The 17,138-nt window shown below is 37.1% G+C and overlaps 1 long non-coding RNA gene across 2 annotated transcripts; it reads right to left on the bottom strand.

Moving 5' to 3' along the window:
- Positions 1-263: 263 nt before the first annotated feature.
- LOC135153718 (uncharacterized) lies at positions 264-3,275 on the bottom strand. 2 transcript variants are annotated; one of them, XR_010293230.1, is made up of 2 exons: positions 3,188-3,275; positions 264-503 (listed from the first exon to the last, which is right to left on the bottom strand). It is a non-coding gene; the product is annotated as an uncharacterized LOC135153718 (long non-coding RNA). The 2 variants fall into 2 exon arrangements; XR_010293231.1 differs by having other exon boundaries at positions 264-507; positions 3,188-3,270.
- Between the last annotated feature and the right edge of the window lie 13,863 nt (positions 3,276-17,138).

Genomic DNA, 17,138 nt, shown 5'->3' on the forward strand with positions numbered 1-17,138 from the left:
AATGTGGCAAGTTCATATATCAACTTCTATGAAATATGTTCCAAAAATGAGAAAATTGCCAATATAATTAACCAAAATTGTTTAATTAATCCCTGAAATACATTTTTTTAACATCAAAATAAGGTCCAACGTTGACTTGGTATTGAACATGCTATTTTGATTTGTTCATACCTGATGAACGTTGATCAGCTATCAGTTATCAGAAGCTCATTAAAGCAATAGCACCATACTGTGGAGTCTTGCCCAGAAAGATTTTGACTTACCTGTAATAATGAATGACTGTTCTTCAGAAGATTTGTTGTAGCTATGGATGAAGAAGAAGCAGAAGAAGGCTTTGATGATCCACCAGAGTATCCATCCTTACTAGGTGTCCGCGTTGAAGGTCCACTGGTATTGGGCGACTCCAGCATACTGACCTCACAAGAGCTCCAGCATGCAAAGACGATGAACACCCAATACCCAGCTACATCGGGAAGACTTTTCTTTAGGTTTCCAAATGATGCCTACCTGATTCAAGAGAAATATTAGTAATTAGATTTGCATTTGCAAGAGGAAGTACATAAGTAGATTTTATGCATTACATCAATTAGCACATTTTGAACACAAATATGCTAAATTCAATGTCACATTGCCTCCTGTGTCTTCACCAAAATAGACCATACACCACCATTTAACACCTAATTCAATGAGAGGAGTAACTTTGCAAGTTTTATATCCTAAGACGAAAGATCATATAAAATGCACTCAATTAGAGCGAATTCATGAAGCTTTAGTTTTACATCTAGAAAAAAAAGCTTATGCATATGATTTCACTTTATATTCTATCTCGATAAAAGCAAGATGGGCTCAGTCATCAAGGTAGCAGTTTTGATGAAGGGGGATACACATAAATGTAAAAACGTAATTTATTATCATTAACAATTACAATTATAATAAAGGCAGTATGACTTTAATTCGCAAGTTACCTTATTTTGTGCATGGTCGAATATCTCAATATCTAATCAATATCTAGAAAAACTTATACCAACAGAAAAAGTGACCCAAAATTACTCAGTACATGGTAACTTCCTTTACAATAAAATCCGTATTTGTGAAAATTTTGGCTAAACATCAGCAAATTTTGTTACCTTTTGCATCTGTTCCAAGAAAATCTAAACTTCTCAACAAGCATTAAGAAATCGCTATTTGCGAGCAGTAGTGTTCAAACAATTAAGTAAAATGTGATACCAACCAATTTTATGGTATTTGAACCTCCATCTGATATGAATTATCTTTACCTTTTCTGCTCGATTTCTTTTCTAAGGCTTTGCAAAACAATCGTGTACTAATTAAGGGGGTCACACTTTTTAATGGCACTTTTTCAGCCGAGCGCACAGTAACGAGTAACATCGATTGCCATAGGCATAATATTTTTGAGATCGCAATACTAGACTTTATAAATCTGTCAAACGATCTTGACTCTTATGATCTTGCCTTCCGTTTCGTTTTTCTGAATTCAATTGATTTTGTAGGAAAATTTTTTTATTGAAAATTCAACTTCATAATTTTATGACGATAAATGAATTATTCAATTGGTCACCCCAACATGAAATTATCTAGCATGCTTAGCAGATGTCTCGTTCAAAGAATCAAACAGTAGACAATCAAGTTGCATTACTTTCTAAAAGTACTACGAGAGTGTGACATGACTAATTCCGAGGCATACCGGTATGTATAGCAAAGCTCCACATTAACTTTTTTTGGTGGTGGCCGATATTAGAGTTTGGTGTAGGCCTGACTTGAAACGGATATTACAATATTCGGATACCCGACAGTGAAAACCGGACGGCGGACGGGTATCCAAAATTTTACCCTGAAATATAAAAAATAATATCCATTTGCACTTATTTGAGTTATATTTAAGATTTTCAGTTATATATTCAGTTTTGAACCTATCCGATGATGGCGAGAGTCAGCGTGCGCTAATTAAAATATTTCTGAAAACCACGAAATTATGAGAAGCTGAATATTTTGGGTTGAATCTGTTTTGCAATCGGATTTGACTAATGTGAGTTAGCGTGAGGCTACGGCTACAAATGTAGATCGTATGGCTGTGTAAGCTATTAGTAAATGACTATTATTTGAGTTATACAAGTCGGGCCTAGTTACGATCCCATTTAATGGTTGCGAGAGTATGTGTGTTTATTTTTTAAATCCGATCGAATGAAATAAGATGCAATGAATTTGACCGAGGCGAATGTAAGTGCGAGTCTACTATTACTAAAAGTCTAAAACCAGACAGGCCTACATCATTCAGCTCACTCATGTGCTGTCCTGTCTGGACATGTCTGGAGTGAATCGTCCGATATATATTTGGTCACATTACACTCGCTACACCTTCAAATGGGATCGTACTTGGAATTTTTTCATTTTCATGTCGGGTTTCTCCCCATTCCCCAAATTATAGCCAAGCTTCTCATTTCTCAACTTCTGAAACATAATCACACTTCTAACAAAGATTCAAGACAAGATTTATTTGTAACCAAAGTTGCTGTGAGAAAAAGTAGAATTCATTTTGCATTTGATGAATAAATTACAAAATACAAGAAACAACATGACACACGCAATCAACATTCATTCGACGTTTTCAACTTTTCATAGTTTCAAAAATAATCATCTTCATTGGTAACCAAAGTTGCTGTGAGAAAAATTAGAATTCATTTTGCATTTGATGAATAAATTACATACAAGAAACGACATGGCACACCCGAGTAACCCGATTAACATTTATTTGACGCTTAAATCATGGTTTCAAATTATCTTCATTCTTGTTGTCATTTTTAAAGCACTGAAATAAAGGTGACCAGATAATATGATACACTGCCATACGCATCCAATTGTGAGCGTCAGATAAGAGCAACTGGTCGATCTAAATCTAACATAGATCTGGGTCTATCACTCAGTCTCAGATGTACATGTAGCTACGGTGGTTTGACTCGGGACGTTCGTGGCGAAGTCCCCGGGGCTCAACGCAACGTGAACACGGTACCCCTGGCCCTGCACTATCAGGTACCGCACGGTAAACCTTAAAAACAAGGAACTTAAGAAAATAATTCGAGCAGTATGATACATAGAACTCTTTCCCTCTCATTAATAAATCAAATAAACACAAATCATGTTGAATAAGGAATCTTACAACCACACTTACCGTCAAAATAACCCGACGACGTTTCTGGACTTTCTCCTGTGTGTGTTAAACTGCTTTTTTTTTTCCACCCTTTCGTTTTTCCGTCATAAGCTGTCGCTGTTTACTTTCTTAATTTACGGCCCCATTGGTTTGGTTTAGAAGTCCCGAGTTCGATTACCGAGTGACGGCCCCCTTGCCTTGAACAAGGCGATTTATTTATAATACTTTAGTTGCTCTTTTATCTTGCATCAAATAAATAAAATTGTCAAAAAACATGCCAACTTGCGCTTGGGTTTAAAACATAGTCTTTATTGATTTTCATGATAAAAAAGATATTTAAAATGTCCAGATCCTAGGTCGAAATCTGAAACACGCGCTCTCATGTTTATTTAGATACGCAGCTTATTCTCCATTTAAATCATTATCCAGTTTCAGATCACAGTATAAAAAAAATTTCTGCTCGCGGATTCCGCTTGCATTATCAATGTAGGAAGATTTCCAAATACTCATCCTTTTCATGATTTACAAAACATGAATAGAGTGTCAAATTTTTAGGTGTAAATCTCGAATTTTACCGCTCGCGCTTCGCGCTCGCATTGTTGAGTTATATACTTATCCTTTTCACGATTACAAAAAGTGCTTATAGAATTTCCATTCTTCAGGTAGAAATGTCAAAATTTCATTGTTGATATATGAAATGTCTTCATGGCTAACTGCAAGCAGCCGTTAACAGATCCTTTTTTGATCAGATCAAAACATATATCAAAAATTTCTGCTCGCGCTTCGTGCTCGCAGTAATTATTTAGTTGGATACACAATTCGTTTGGGATCACAAACATTGCCCAGAATGTTTAAATTTTAAGAAAATTACATGAAAAAAAATAGCTCGCACTTCGCGCTCGCACTATTTAAATGTCAAGTCCTCCCCGGGAAAATGTTGATTTGAATAAATAGAGAAAAATCAAACCATCATATTGTTGAAAAATTCATCAAAATCGGATGTAAAATAAGAAAGTTATGACATTTTAAAGTTTCACTTATTTTTCACAAAACCGTGATATGCACAATTCAGTGACATGCAAATGAGTCAGTCGATGATATCCATCACTCACTATTTCTTTTGTTTTTTATTGTTTGAATTATACAATATTTAATTTTTCACAGATTTAACAATAAGGACCAACTTGAATGAACCATGTAGTATTAAACAATGCTAATTCCACATGTTCAGGGAGGAATCGTTGTTGTTTCACATGATAATGAGGAGAAAATTAAAATATTTCATATAAGCTTGATATTAGAAGTGACTATTAGGACTACCCCTTCAAAGAAACAAACAAAAATCAACTTCGCGAGCGTCTATCGAGGAAAATGTGGCTGAAAAAAATTTCCGCCCCCCCCCTCCCCTATTGGCGAAGGCTGGATCCGCCCCTGCTTATATGATATGTTTGTAAACGGTTATTCTTTTAGTGATTGGTGAGTAGGTGGATGACCTTTGCCTATGGCAGGTATTTTTTCTTCATCATCTTCTTCTTCTTGTTCTTTTTTTTAATATATTTTTTTTACATAATTGTAATTTATATTGTGTTGGGGAAGGGATATAAGAGACATGGTATTGACCACAGTCTATAGTTATGAAAGTGGAACAAAAACTAGTTGTTGTTCCGATGATGGTTTGTCAGATGGATGATAAATTTCAGTAAAATGGTAAACATCCAATTTCAAAGTAAACCCCATTTCCATAATTATTCTAAAGAAGTAAATAAACAAAATATAAAAAAGCACCAACGAACAACACTGTCCATATCGTATAAGACATAGTGATTGCATATTTATGGTTTTTAATTCCTAAACGTTCGCAAGGAGGGTACTGGTGCGAAATTGAAAACACTTCTTCAGCTATTTTAATTTGATCGTTCTTTATGATAACCATGAAATCGTATGCCAATAAAATTAAATTGAATTAAGTATTTGACCATTAAAATGTTGATCTTATAGGTCATTCAAATCAGTTGCAAATTGAATTATTACATCATTAAATTTGTTGGAACGTAGGCCTATCAGCTAGCGCTGCGCACTCGCATTTTGATTGGTGAGTTTTGTATACACCTCTATATCAATTCTATAACAAGCTACTTAAAATCAAATTTTCATTGCCATCTAAAAAAAAAATTCGGCTCGCGATTTGCGCTCGCATTAATTATAAAATGTATTAACCCATGCGTCCTATTCATAACTACAAAATGCTTAGAATGTCCAGTTTTCAATCCTTAATAATCAACAAACTCCACGCTCTCATTAAGCATATCAGATAATAAGTAAGAAAATAACATTTTCATAAATTCCTAATAACTAAATTGGCCCTTTTTCAGAATGGAATATCGACAAGTTTCATCTCGCGCTTAGGAATAATAGGAAGATAGTCATCATTTTTATAAATGATGACAAAATGTCCTAAGAATGTCCCGGTCCTATAGGTTGAAATAATAATTAAAAGAATATCAGCTAGCGCTTCGCACTCGGATACCCAGAAGGAAAAACCAGTTCCACTGGACCAGTTAGACCAGTAGAATTTTAACTGGTAACTCTGGAAATTGGAACATCGGTTTACTGGTCTAACTGGTCATACTGGTCCAGTTAAAATTTTACTGGTCCAGTTAAAAATTAAACTGGTCTTGAATTACTGGAATTTTATACTGGTCTTGTTTCTGGTGGTTGTTATACTGGTATCACTGGTCTTCGTACTGGTCTTCAAGCTGGTCTGTTTAATGGTATTTTTTACTGGTCTAACTGGTCCTCGAACTGGTCAAATTGGTCCTCGTACTGGTCTTACTGGATCAATTTATTATATGCATTTGGTTTGTTATATACCATGGTCTGTGAAATGTGATGGAAAAGATGGTTAGTAAATTAATCTTTCTGCTGTTATTTTAAATGTGATATATGAAATTACACATTTTCATTGTGAATTAGTTCACACATTTATTTGGAAAGTTTTTAAACAACAATGAGTGCCATTGTAAGGATAATTCCATTCTAAATCCTGATTTTTCTTTTTTGAATAGGAAATATGCAAATGAGGTAAACCACGTGATCAGCATCATCATAATTACTGGTATTACTGGTCTTGACCAGTTCAATTTCAAACAATGAATTACTTTAGACCAGTTGACTATATCAGAGGAATGTATCTTGCTTTGATCTGAATCATAATTAAAGGAAATAATTATTTTAATGATAATGTTAATACTTGACAATTATGATATTAATAATAATAATTACAATATCGATAAAAATGATAACAGTAATAAGAATGATAACAACAATGATCATAATAATCATAATAATTATGATAATTATAAGAAGAATGATGATAACGATAATAACTTTCTCTGAATTGCAAGATTCATTTTCCATAATTCGTCAAATGATCTGACTTGAAATAAAATCATTATTTATTGGACCAGTAACACCAGTTTGATGAAAAACAATTTAACTGATATTACTACTTTGCTTCAACTGGAATGCAATTGTTTGAACTGGTCTCAAGTTGATTTATACTGGTCCAGTTAAAATTCAACTGGTCCAGTAAACATATACTGGAAACCAGTAAAAATCTACTGGAAACCATTTATTGGACCAGAAACACCAGTTTGATGAAAAACAATTTAACTGGTATTACTAATTGCATCAACTGGAATGCAATTGTTGGAACTGGTCTCCAGTTGATTTTTACTGGTCCAGTTAAAAATCAACTGGCCCAGTAAAAATATACTGGAAACCAGTAAAATTCTACTGGAAACCAGTAAAAATTCTTACTGGTCTTACTGGTTTTTCCTTCTGGGTAGTTAATCAGGTGTGATCCACATCCACTTCACAATTTTCCTACACACTGCTTGAAATAGTGCTTAAATTGACCCCTTTTCAGATCGGAATATAATTTTTTTTCAGCTCGCGCTTCGAACTGGCATTATTGATCTTCATGATTAAAAAAATGTATAGGCCTACATACAGAATGTCCAGATTCTAGGTCTAAATCTAAAACAGACGCACGCATGTTAAAGGGATGGTCCTGGCTGAAAGTATTTATAGCTTAATAAATAGAGTAGAATTCACTGAGCAAAATGCAGAAAATTTCATCAAAATCGGATAACAAATAAAAAAGTTATTGAATTTTTAAGTTTAGCAATATTTTGTGAAAACAGTCATCATGAATATTCATTAGGTGGGCTCATGACGTCACATCCCCACTTGTTCTTTTGTATTTTATTATATGAAATTAGGTTTATTCAATTTTTTTCCTCCAAGAACTAGAACAATTGGATTGGTAACTGATTTAGTGCATTAGATATTTATTGCTGCAACTTATTTCATTATAAGGGAGACATATCATTCACACAAGTATGAAATAATGAAAAAATTATGATTTTATTTAATAACATAAGAAAACGGAAGGTGGAGATGTGAAATCATCAGCCCACCTAATGAATATTTAGGACGACTGTTTTCACAAAATATTGCTAAACTTTAAACTTCTATAACTTTATTATTTGTTATCTGATTTTGATGAAATTTTTGGCATTTTGCTCAGTCAATTCCACTCTATGTATTAAGATTAAATATTTTCAGCCCGGACCATCCCTTTAATTGACATAGGCAGCTTGCTTGTTCTTTATTTAAAACGTGCTAATTATTCAGTTTCAGATCAGAATATCAATAATTTTCTGCTCGCGCTTCACGCTCGCATTATTTGTTTGTTTGTTTGTTTTATTTTCATTTCTGCGTTCACAATACATTATCACAAATATCTACATTGTTTGTAATATACAAAATAATTCATAATGCATACAATATAAACATAATACATAATTTGAAGGAAAAAAATGGTGTGGGCAAATACTTCACATTTCAATAATAAAAAAAGGAACATTGACAAAATTTAATTAACGCAGGAGACCGCCATCGTGAGCGGTTAAGCTTGTAATTGATGGCGGCCTCATAAAAAGGGTTCGTGACTATGATTGGTATTTACTGAACAAGTGGGTGCAATGCAGGTGCAGGTGCGGGTGCAGAAGATAGCTGTAGAATTTATATTTTTTTATTTAATTTATACAGTGCGTATCAAAAAAAAGTTTACACTTTGAAAAAGCCCTCGGAATTAAAAAAAAAACATGTGGGTAATTGTTTCACATATATTCTTGGGTTTGGGTCTCATCTATCCAATGAAAGTAACAGTTTTGACAGAATGTTACACTTGAGTGAGCACTGTCCATTTTTGTAAAGCTCGCAGAAATCTGTTTGCGCAGAAATGCTCGTATTCACGTTGTGTCAAGGGGAAAAGGCGAAATCAAACTTACTCTGCGAAACATTTCTCATACATTTCCCTTGCACTTTTAGTCAATTGAAATAAAACGGATACATTCAAGCATTTTGTAACAATTTCAGCACTTAGTAAGCACAACATTTACCCTTTTTGTGCCAGCTGGATCTGAGAAAATAACTTAATCTGAACAAAAGTTTATTTCAGACATCTCCAGCATTTTTCACTAATTTCTTATCATTTAAAGTGGGTTTACATTTCATTTTTCATTTATTATTTGTTTCTCCACACTTTTCCCAAGCTCGATAATGATTAACAAAATAAAAATCAAGCCAAAGCCATGTCATGTAAATCACAGCTCAGTGTAAAGCAAATATCGTCACGATGGCTTGGTGTGTGAGGGAGTGGGGTGGGGCGCGCAATTCACTCTTCAAAGTGTTTTGGGCAAGGAAACAAGTTCAAAAAGGTAAAAGATATCTTCAAATCAATTTTACTATAGCTAAATTCCATGTGTTCTTCATGATGAAGGTCTATTTTTCTTCACATAACTATTTCAAAGTTCTGCGCAAATCATTTTAACTTTTCAAAAGTAAGTGGTGCTCACTCAAGCGTAAATATTTTTCGACAGTTTTATCGTCATTTTCTTAAATGGATCTGTACTAATGTTAAAATGTGGAAAAATCTTCAGGATATTATAAATGTATAATTTTACAGGATTTTTTCTAAGTGTAAACTTTTTTTTGATACGCACTGTAGTGGTAAATGAGGATTAATTTGAAGGTTAGGATGAATAAGATCGAATGATATTTCTTTTAAAAGTTGATTTTAAAGAGTATAAAGTGGAACAAGATTTAATATTTTCTGCAAGATTATTCCAAGTGTCTGGACCATGATGTCGAATTGATTTAGAGGTAATTAACAGTCTGGGGTTTGTGAGATGAAAGTTTCCAGATATACGAGTTGGGTAGGTATGGACAGAACTATTGAACTTAAACATATCATCAAAAGACGAAGGGAGTAGGTTATTAATATACTTAAACATAATGATAGCTACTTGAAGAGTATATAAGTCGGCAACTTTTAGTGTTTTCTGTTTAAAAAATAATGGATCAGTGTGAGCCAAGTAATGAGATCCTGTACAAATGCGAATAACTCTCTTTTGTAATTTGAAAATAGAAGTCAGCTTTGTTGAGCCACAATTAGCCCAAACAACGTTACAATAAGTAATATTAATGTATAATATTAATCTAGGAAGATACCCAATTACCCATCCTTTCATGATTTACAAAACATGAATAGAGTGTCCCGTTTTTAGGTCTAAAATCTAAATTGTCTTCCGCTCGCGCTTCGCGTTTGAATTAATTGTTTACATATACCTATCCCTTTCATGATTACGAAAAGTGCTTATAGAATGACAATTTTTTTAGCTCGGAATGTCAAAAATTTTCAGCTCGAGCTTCGCGCTCGCATTATTTAATTGTTGAAATGTGTATCATCTTTATGGGTAAATGCAAACAGTCCTCGACTGGTCCCATTTCGATCAGGCCAGAACGTTTATTGAAAATTTCTGCTCGCGCTTGGCGTTCGCGGTAATTAGTTACATACGCATCTTGCTCAGGATCACAAACATTAAATTTTCAGGACAAAATGCATGAAAGTAAAAAAAAAAATAATAAGGTCGCGCTTTGCACTCGCACTTTTTATATTTGATTTGATTTGATTTGATTTGATTTATTCACCAACGATAACAACATATTTACAGATGTTTACATATTACATTATTATGTCATGCATATAAATATTACAGAAATGAAACATACATGTAGGGCTCATATGAGATTATTTCATATTTGTGTTGTTTTATAAGAATTAAGCTAAGAAGTTACTGTGAGGATACCCCTTCAAAGAAAGAAAAATCAACTTTGAGCGTCTGATCGGCCCCAACCCCTCATTGGCGAAAGCTGGATCCGCCCCTGTGACACATACACACGCAGAACAAAATTGTTGCCCCCCATAAAAGGACCCCCAGTGCCCCCAGAATATATATGTATATTTATTTATTCACGACAAAGAAAGGAGAAGAGAAAGAAAAGGAAAAGAAACAGGGTAAAATATCATATAAAAAAAATCAAACACAAAATTAGATTCTTGTATTAAAAAGGTCAAAATATTGCTCGTTCGCTTTGCCCACTTGCAGCTTATTTTAAGATTTGCCCTTCACTTCATGTCTGGTACATATTTTTGTACTCATTACGCTACTGACCGCCCCCCAAAATCTCCAACAGAGATCAAATTTGTGTCAGCCCCCCTCCCAACCATAAACACCGATCGACATCCATGATGGTGACAATGGTGAGATGATGGTCATGGAAATGAAAATGCATGATGGAGTTATTGGTGATGATCAAATCGGAGGAATTATGATCTTCTTAATATACTGATATCAATCATAACATGTATTTAACATTTGTCGGAAATGAGTGAAGAGACGAGTATCTTTTACAAACTCTGGTGGAGCATATGGAAGTTCCAAGAATTAATCAGGACCATGTGTTCTGTGAATCTCTGCGTAAAAAGCAAAGTGGAAAAAATTTGAAGAGTTACCGTGCAGAATATGAATGAATGTTCATGGTATGAACATTGTGGAAGGAAGGTGGGATCATGTCGTTTATGTTTACTTGAACATAAGCAGTTAATTTTGAAGTGAATTTATGTTAAATATAATGAAAATTAGAAAAAAATTAAGGTCATTTCGTCCACGAAAAAGTTTGACAAGCAAAAAAAAAAAAAAGGTCCCCGCTTTCGGGGGGGGGGGGGTGGGGGGAGCACACTTCTGTTAGAACGGCATATTTACATTACAAATTTTTATTATGCCTCTCAAAGGGGGGAGTGGGGCACGGTCTGGCCCCCTGGATCCGCCAGTGCCCCTCACCATATATTTTTTCTCGTCTTCCTGCTCTTAGTTTTCCTCTTTTTCTCTCTCTCCTTTCCATATTGTTTGCGCCGCCACCGGCTGCCACGGAGTGCCGTGGCCCCTTCGCCCCCCTGGATCCGCGTATGATCTATTATAACTGATATTAGGCACCATACTGGCTTTTGAAGCATTCTCCGTCCGCTAAAGACCTCAATTAACTTGCTTCTTTTCAATTTGACCCAAATGTCACAGTCCTCCTCTTCCAAATCAGCTCATGCAGAATGCCCAACAATATTGGTCCATGACAAAAAAAGGGGGGGGGGGGGGCAAATTTTTCGGAGGAAAATTTTGACAAGCCAAAATAAAAAAGGTTTTCAACTACAAATTAAGAATATTTCGAACCCGAAAAAATTTGACAAGCAAAAAAAAAAAAGTTTTCAACCACAAATTAAGGATATACCCGAAAACATTTGACAAGCAAAAAAAAAAAAAAAAGGGGTCTTCAATTTCAAAAGAGGGGGCACACCTCGGTTTCATTGGCATTTTTACATTACAAATTTTAATTTTGCTTCTCAAGGGGGGGGGGTAGGGCACGTGCCCCCTGTGCCCCCCTGGATCTGCGCCTGGAAACACACACACACAAAACGAAAAAATAATTTTGGCCAAAATGTGGACAACAAACTTATTCAACCCCTTTCAGCTTTTATTATGAAAAGAACTGATCTCTCGAGAGGTCAAGATTGTAAATTTTCTAGACCACTTGTGTAGTTCTTCTTTGACAAAAAAAATGTACAGTTTGCCCAAATATGGATAGAATGTGGAAATGAAAAATATCAACAAAAAACCTGTCAGCCGCTTTAAGCTTTTATTATGAAAAGAACTGATCTTACGAGTGGTCAATGACCAATGACATTGCTATTGGAGTACATATTTTATTACTACCGATGGTTTAAAGAGTTATACAGACCTCATATAGGGATTAATGACAATGCTGATGATTCACAATATTTGTAAACTTACTAAGTATTTATGACGTCATTACTTCTCAGATTAGGCAATGCATTATTGGATGGTGCAACGTCGTATTTATTTTGTACATGCAATACCGTAATATGCACAAAATTAATGATCAAGCATACATCGGCTTCATGAGCGTGGAAAATACCCACTTTCCCTACTTCATTGAGAGTATAAAAAGTCAAGATTTAATGCTCAAAATCAACTTTGTTCGTACACAATGTTATATGTTTGGAAAATTCAATGACACACTTTATTACCCTACCATGTAATATTCATCGTTATGCAAATTGAGGGAATACCCACTAATGTTTATCAGGGCCCCGTCTTAGAAAGAGTTACGATTGAGCCAATCAATCGTAACTCTATGGAAATCCATCCACCATATTTTTTTTCTATGGAAAATTTGCCCGATGTCCTTTGTAAACAAAGAGAAGCACAGTAAGTTTTCAAGAAAACAATGAATGCATGAATATACATCATAGTTAGAAAATATTTATAACAAACATGCATAACAGATGTTGACATTGCTGGCTCTTTAAACCATCGGTAGTAATAAAATATGTACTCCACTAAAACAGATTAAACTTTGTCAATTCTATCAATATGATTCAAAGAATTTCGAATCCGTTTACGGATCTACGGATTCCATTACGGATCTACGGATTCGTTTGTGGATGTTGACAATACTTGACATCATCAGAAGCGGATCTAGAGGGGGGGTTGGGCCGGGGGTTGCAACCCCCCCCCCAAAAAAAAAATCCGGGGACCATTTTTTTAAATCTTATCTTTTTTTTTAAAGAGTGGTGTTTTAGATGCAAGAAAACGCCATTTTCACACACAGATTTTCAAAAAATTTCCCTACTGTGGGAGGGGGGACACCCCCCTTCCACACCCTCCCCCCTCGCTCGCTCCGCTCGCTTGGACTCGGTCGCTACGCTCCCTCGCATACCACCCCAACCCCCCCCCTTTATAAAAAGCTGGATCCGCCCCTGATCATGTATAAAGATACGATTGATATCACTTTGCTTCAATTCTGACCTAAACAGCATCGAGTCAACATGAACGCTCTTGATATGTCCAACCGGCGTTACGCATGTTCCCAATGCCAGAGGACCTATAGTCGGAAGTTTGATATGCAGAGGCATGAACAAAAAGCTCACACTGATACAGAAGATGAAGGCAAAATTAAATCTTCCTACGCTGAAGAAGGTACAAGTGAGGATGATTACTCCGAACCATCCTCTCAAACGCAGGGAGTTGAAGAATCTAGTGATTCAGAAAACGAAGGAGATGATGAATCGTCAATGTCAGAGACAGATAACGTAGATGAAATTGAAGACAACATTGCTTACCGAGTATGGTTAAATCAGGCCATGACAGCCACCAAGGACTTGAGAGACGAAAAATATCAGAAATATATCTCAGAGGGAATGGAAGAAGAAGACGCTAAAGAAAAGGCTCACGTAACTACTGTGGGCCGTCAAACGCATCTTTTTCGATCTTTACTCCAAGTTCTTGCAGCAGAACGTTAGCCTATGAGAAGCAGGCATCAATCACGATATCGTTTCTGATCTCAAGGAAAGATTAGAAAATGGCATGGAATTCCAGAAAGCCGTACAAAGAGTCTTAGCCAGGCATGATCCACAATTTGATGGTTCTTTCCAGTTCCCAGATGGAGGTGACGATGACGACGATGATGAAGAAACAGAGAGTGAGGATGGAGTCTACAACTAAAGGCACAGCACCACCTTGTCAACAAAATAATCCAAGAACTTGAAAACTCCGTCAACATAAATGACAGATTGAACTCTATTATTTCCATCGTCAATATTCATACCAGCCATAGGTCTATACATGGATTGTGTTACAGCGAAGATATAACAGTTAGCAATTATTTGTCTACAACATACGTTTACTACATAACTTCGATTACTTTTACCTTTGTATCAAAATCTGCTTTGTGTATTATGTCTGGACTTAAAATGGAATAAAAATGAATAATAATAACATATATTGTACAGTGTTCTATGTTATCACCATGTGGGTGAATGGAGTTGACCTGAAGCTAAGTGCCATCTACTGGATTCTATGTAATACAATTTGTGTGAGTCAGAAAGCCAATAAAGAGAGTCGTGTATGTGGGTTAAAATGAAAACTATGGAAGTATGAAGTAACCGATTGGAGCGAAGATGCAAAGATTAGTTTCTTTCATTCCTCGCTTTGTTCGAAAAATCAAAAGTTTTTTCGACCAAGACATCGTTAAGTAGTTTGCTTTCTATATAGCTACACGGCGGGTCATTGCTTGCTTGTTATTGGTGTTGAACGTGACGATGTTAACATGTGCTTTGTAACCTATGCAATTATAGGTATATGGCTTAAAAAGAATGCAACTTGTATAACTTATACTAGTTGCATTCTTTTTAAGCCATACCCATACACAATTTCAGCGCCCCCTAGTTCTAACATCAATTTGGCGCCCCCCTCGTTCGAACATCAATTTGGCGCCCCAAGTTCGAATAGCAATTTGGCGCCCCTAGTTCGAACATTCAATCGGCGCTCCCCGATGTCGAACATAAATTTTGCGCCCCTACGTCGAACATTAATTCGGTGCAACCCCCCCCCCTACGTCGAACATCTATTTGGCCTCTCTAGGTCGAACATCAATTTGGCGCCCCAAAGTGGAACATCAAATTGGCGCCCCTAGTTCGAATATCAATTCGGCGCCCCCTAGTTCAAACATCAATGTGGTGCCCCTAGTTCGAACATCAATTCGGCGCCCCCCCTAGTTCGATCATCAATTCGCCCCCCCCCCCGTTCGAACATCAATTCGGCCCCCAATTCGAACATCATTTTGGCATCCCTTCGAACTCAATTTGGCTTCCCTAGTTCGAATATCATTTCCCCCCCCCCCCAGCTCGAGTATCAATTTGGCGCCCCCTTAGTTCGAACATCGATTCGGCGCCCCCCTAGTTTGAGTATCAGTTTGGCGCCCCCCTAGCTCGAACATCGATTCGCCCCCCCCCCCCAGTTCGAGTATCAATTTGGCGCCCCCTTAGTTCGAACATCGATTCGGCGCCCCCCTAGTTTGAGTATCAGTTTGGCGCCCCCCTAGCTCGAACATCGATTCGCCCCCCCCCAGTTCGAGTATCAATTTGGCGCCCCCAGTCCGAACATCATTTTAACATCCCTTCGAACATCATTTCGGCGCCCTTTTAGTTCGAATATCAATTCGGCGCCCCTACATGTAGGTCCAATATCAATTTGGCGCCCCATAGTTCGAGTATCAATTTGGCGCCCCCTAGTTCCAACATCAATTCTGAGCCCCCCTAGTTCGAGTATCAATTTGGCACCCCCCTAGTTCGAACATCGATTCGGCCCCCTTACCCCCTAGTTCGAGTATCAATCTGGCGCCCCCAGTTCGAACGTCATTTTAACATCCCTTCGAACATCATTTCGGCGCCCTCCTAGTTCGAATATCAATTCGGCGCCCCTATACATGTAGGTCAAACATCAATTTGGCGCCCCTAGTTCGAATATCATTTCGCCCCCCCCCCTAGCTCGAGTATCAATTTGGCGCCCTCCCCCTAGTTCGAACATCAATTTGGCGACCCTACGTCGAACATCAATTCGCTCCCCCCCCCCCGTTCGAACATCAATTCGGCCCCCAATTCGAACATCATTTTGACATTCCTTCGAACATCGTTTCGGCGCCCTTTTGGTTCGAACATCATTTTCTTTCCTGCTCTTCCTCTTTTTTCTCTTTCTTTCCCCTCTTCTTCTCCTTTTCTTTCCCTCTTCTTTTTTCTTCTTTTCTTTCCCCTCTCTTTTTCTTCCTTCTTTCCTCCCTCTTCCTCTCTCTCCTTTCCTTCCTTCCCCCTCTTCCTTTTTTCTTCTTTTCTTTCCCCCTTTCCTCTCTCTTTTTTCTCCTCTTCTTCCTTCCCCCTCTTCCTCTCTCTTTTCCCCTTTCTCTCTCTTCTCTTCTTTCCTCCTTCCTCTCTCTTTTTTTCTCCTTTTCCTTTCCCCCTCTCCCCTTTCCTCTTTTCTTTCCCCCTTTTCCTCTCTCTTTTTTCTTCCCTTCTTCCCCCTCTTCCTTTCTTCTTTTTCTTCTTTTCTTTACCCTCTTTCCCCTCTTTTTTTCTCTTTCTTTCCCTCTTCTTTTTTTTGCCAAAGGGGGGGGGGGCAAGGCCCCCTCGGCCCCCCATGGATCCGCGCCTGGATCAGCGAGATGCTCTGATCATCACACTATCGTATAGATGGGAGGGGGCTTGAGGGTATCAACTCCCAACTTTTCACTACCACGCAGAAAAAAAAAAGGAAAAGGGGTGAAAATACCCCTGAAAAATATATCTCTCTGTACTTACTGTACTTCTCTGCATGCCGTTGCCGCCCTCTACGTTCGTTGGGTCAAAGGTTGTAGGTGCCGTCGACTCGACAAGACCCGGAGAAAACCAGTCCAAGTCTTAACACATTTTTGTTGTTTACTCTATTTTTTGGACCGAAATCATTCCAATATGGATGAAGAATATGATGCAATAATTCTAGGAACAGGCCTGAAGGTATTGTAACTATGAACATTTGCAAGTTAGACATTTATTTGACTTGTGAAATTATCAATGGGCGGATATGCACTCACACAGCTCAGTCACAGCTCAGACAGTCACTAACCGTACGTTAGCTAGTCAGTGGATCCGCTCAATCATCCAGTCCACTTCAGCTTC

This window comes from Lytechinus pictus, chromosome 3 (assembly GCF_037042905.1).
Source record: "Lytechinus pictus isolate F3 Inbred chromosome 3, Lp3.0, whole genome shotgun sequence".
NCBI lineage: Eukaryota > Metazoa > Echinodermata > Echinoidea > Temnopleuroida > Toxopneustidae > Lytechinus > Lytechinus pictus.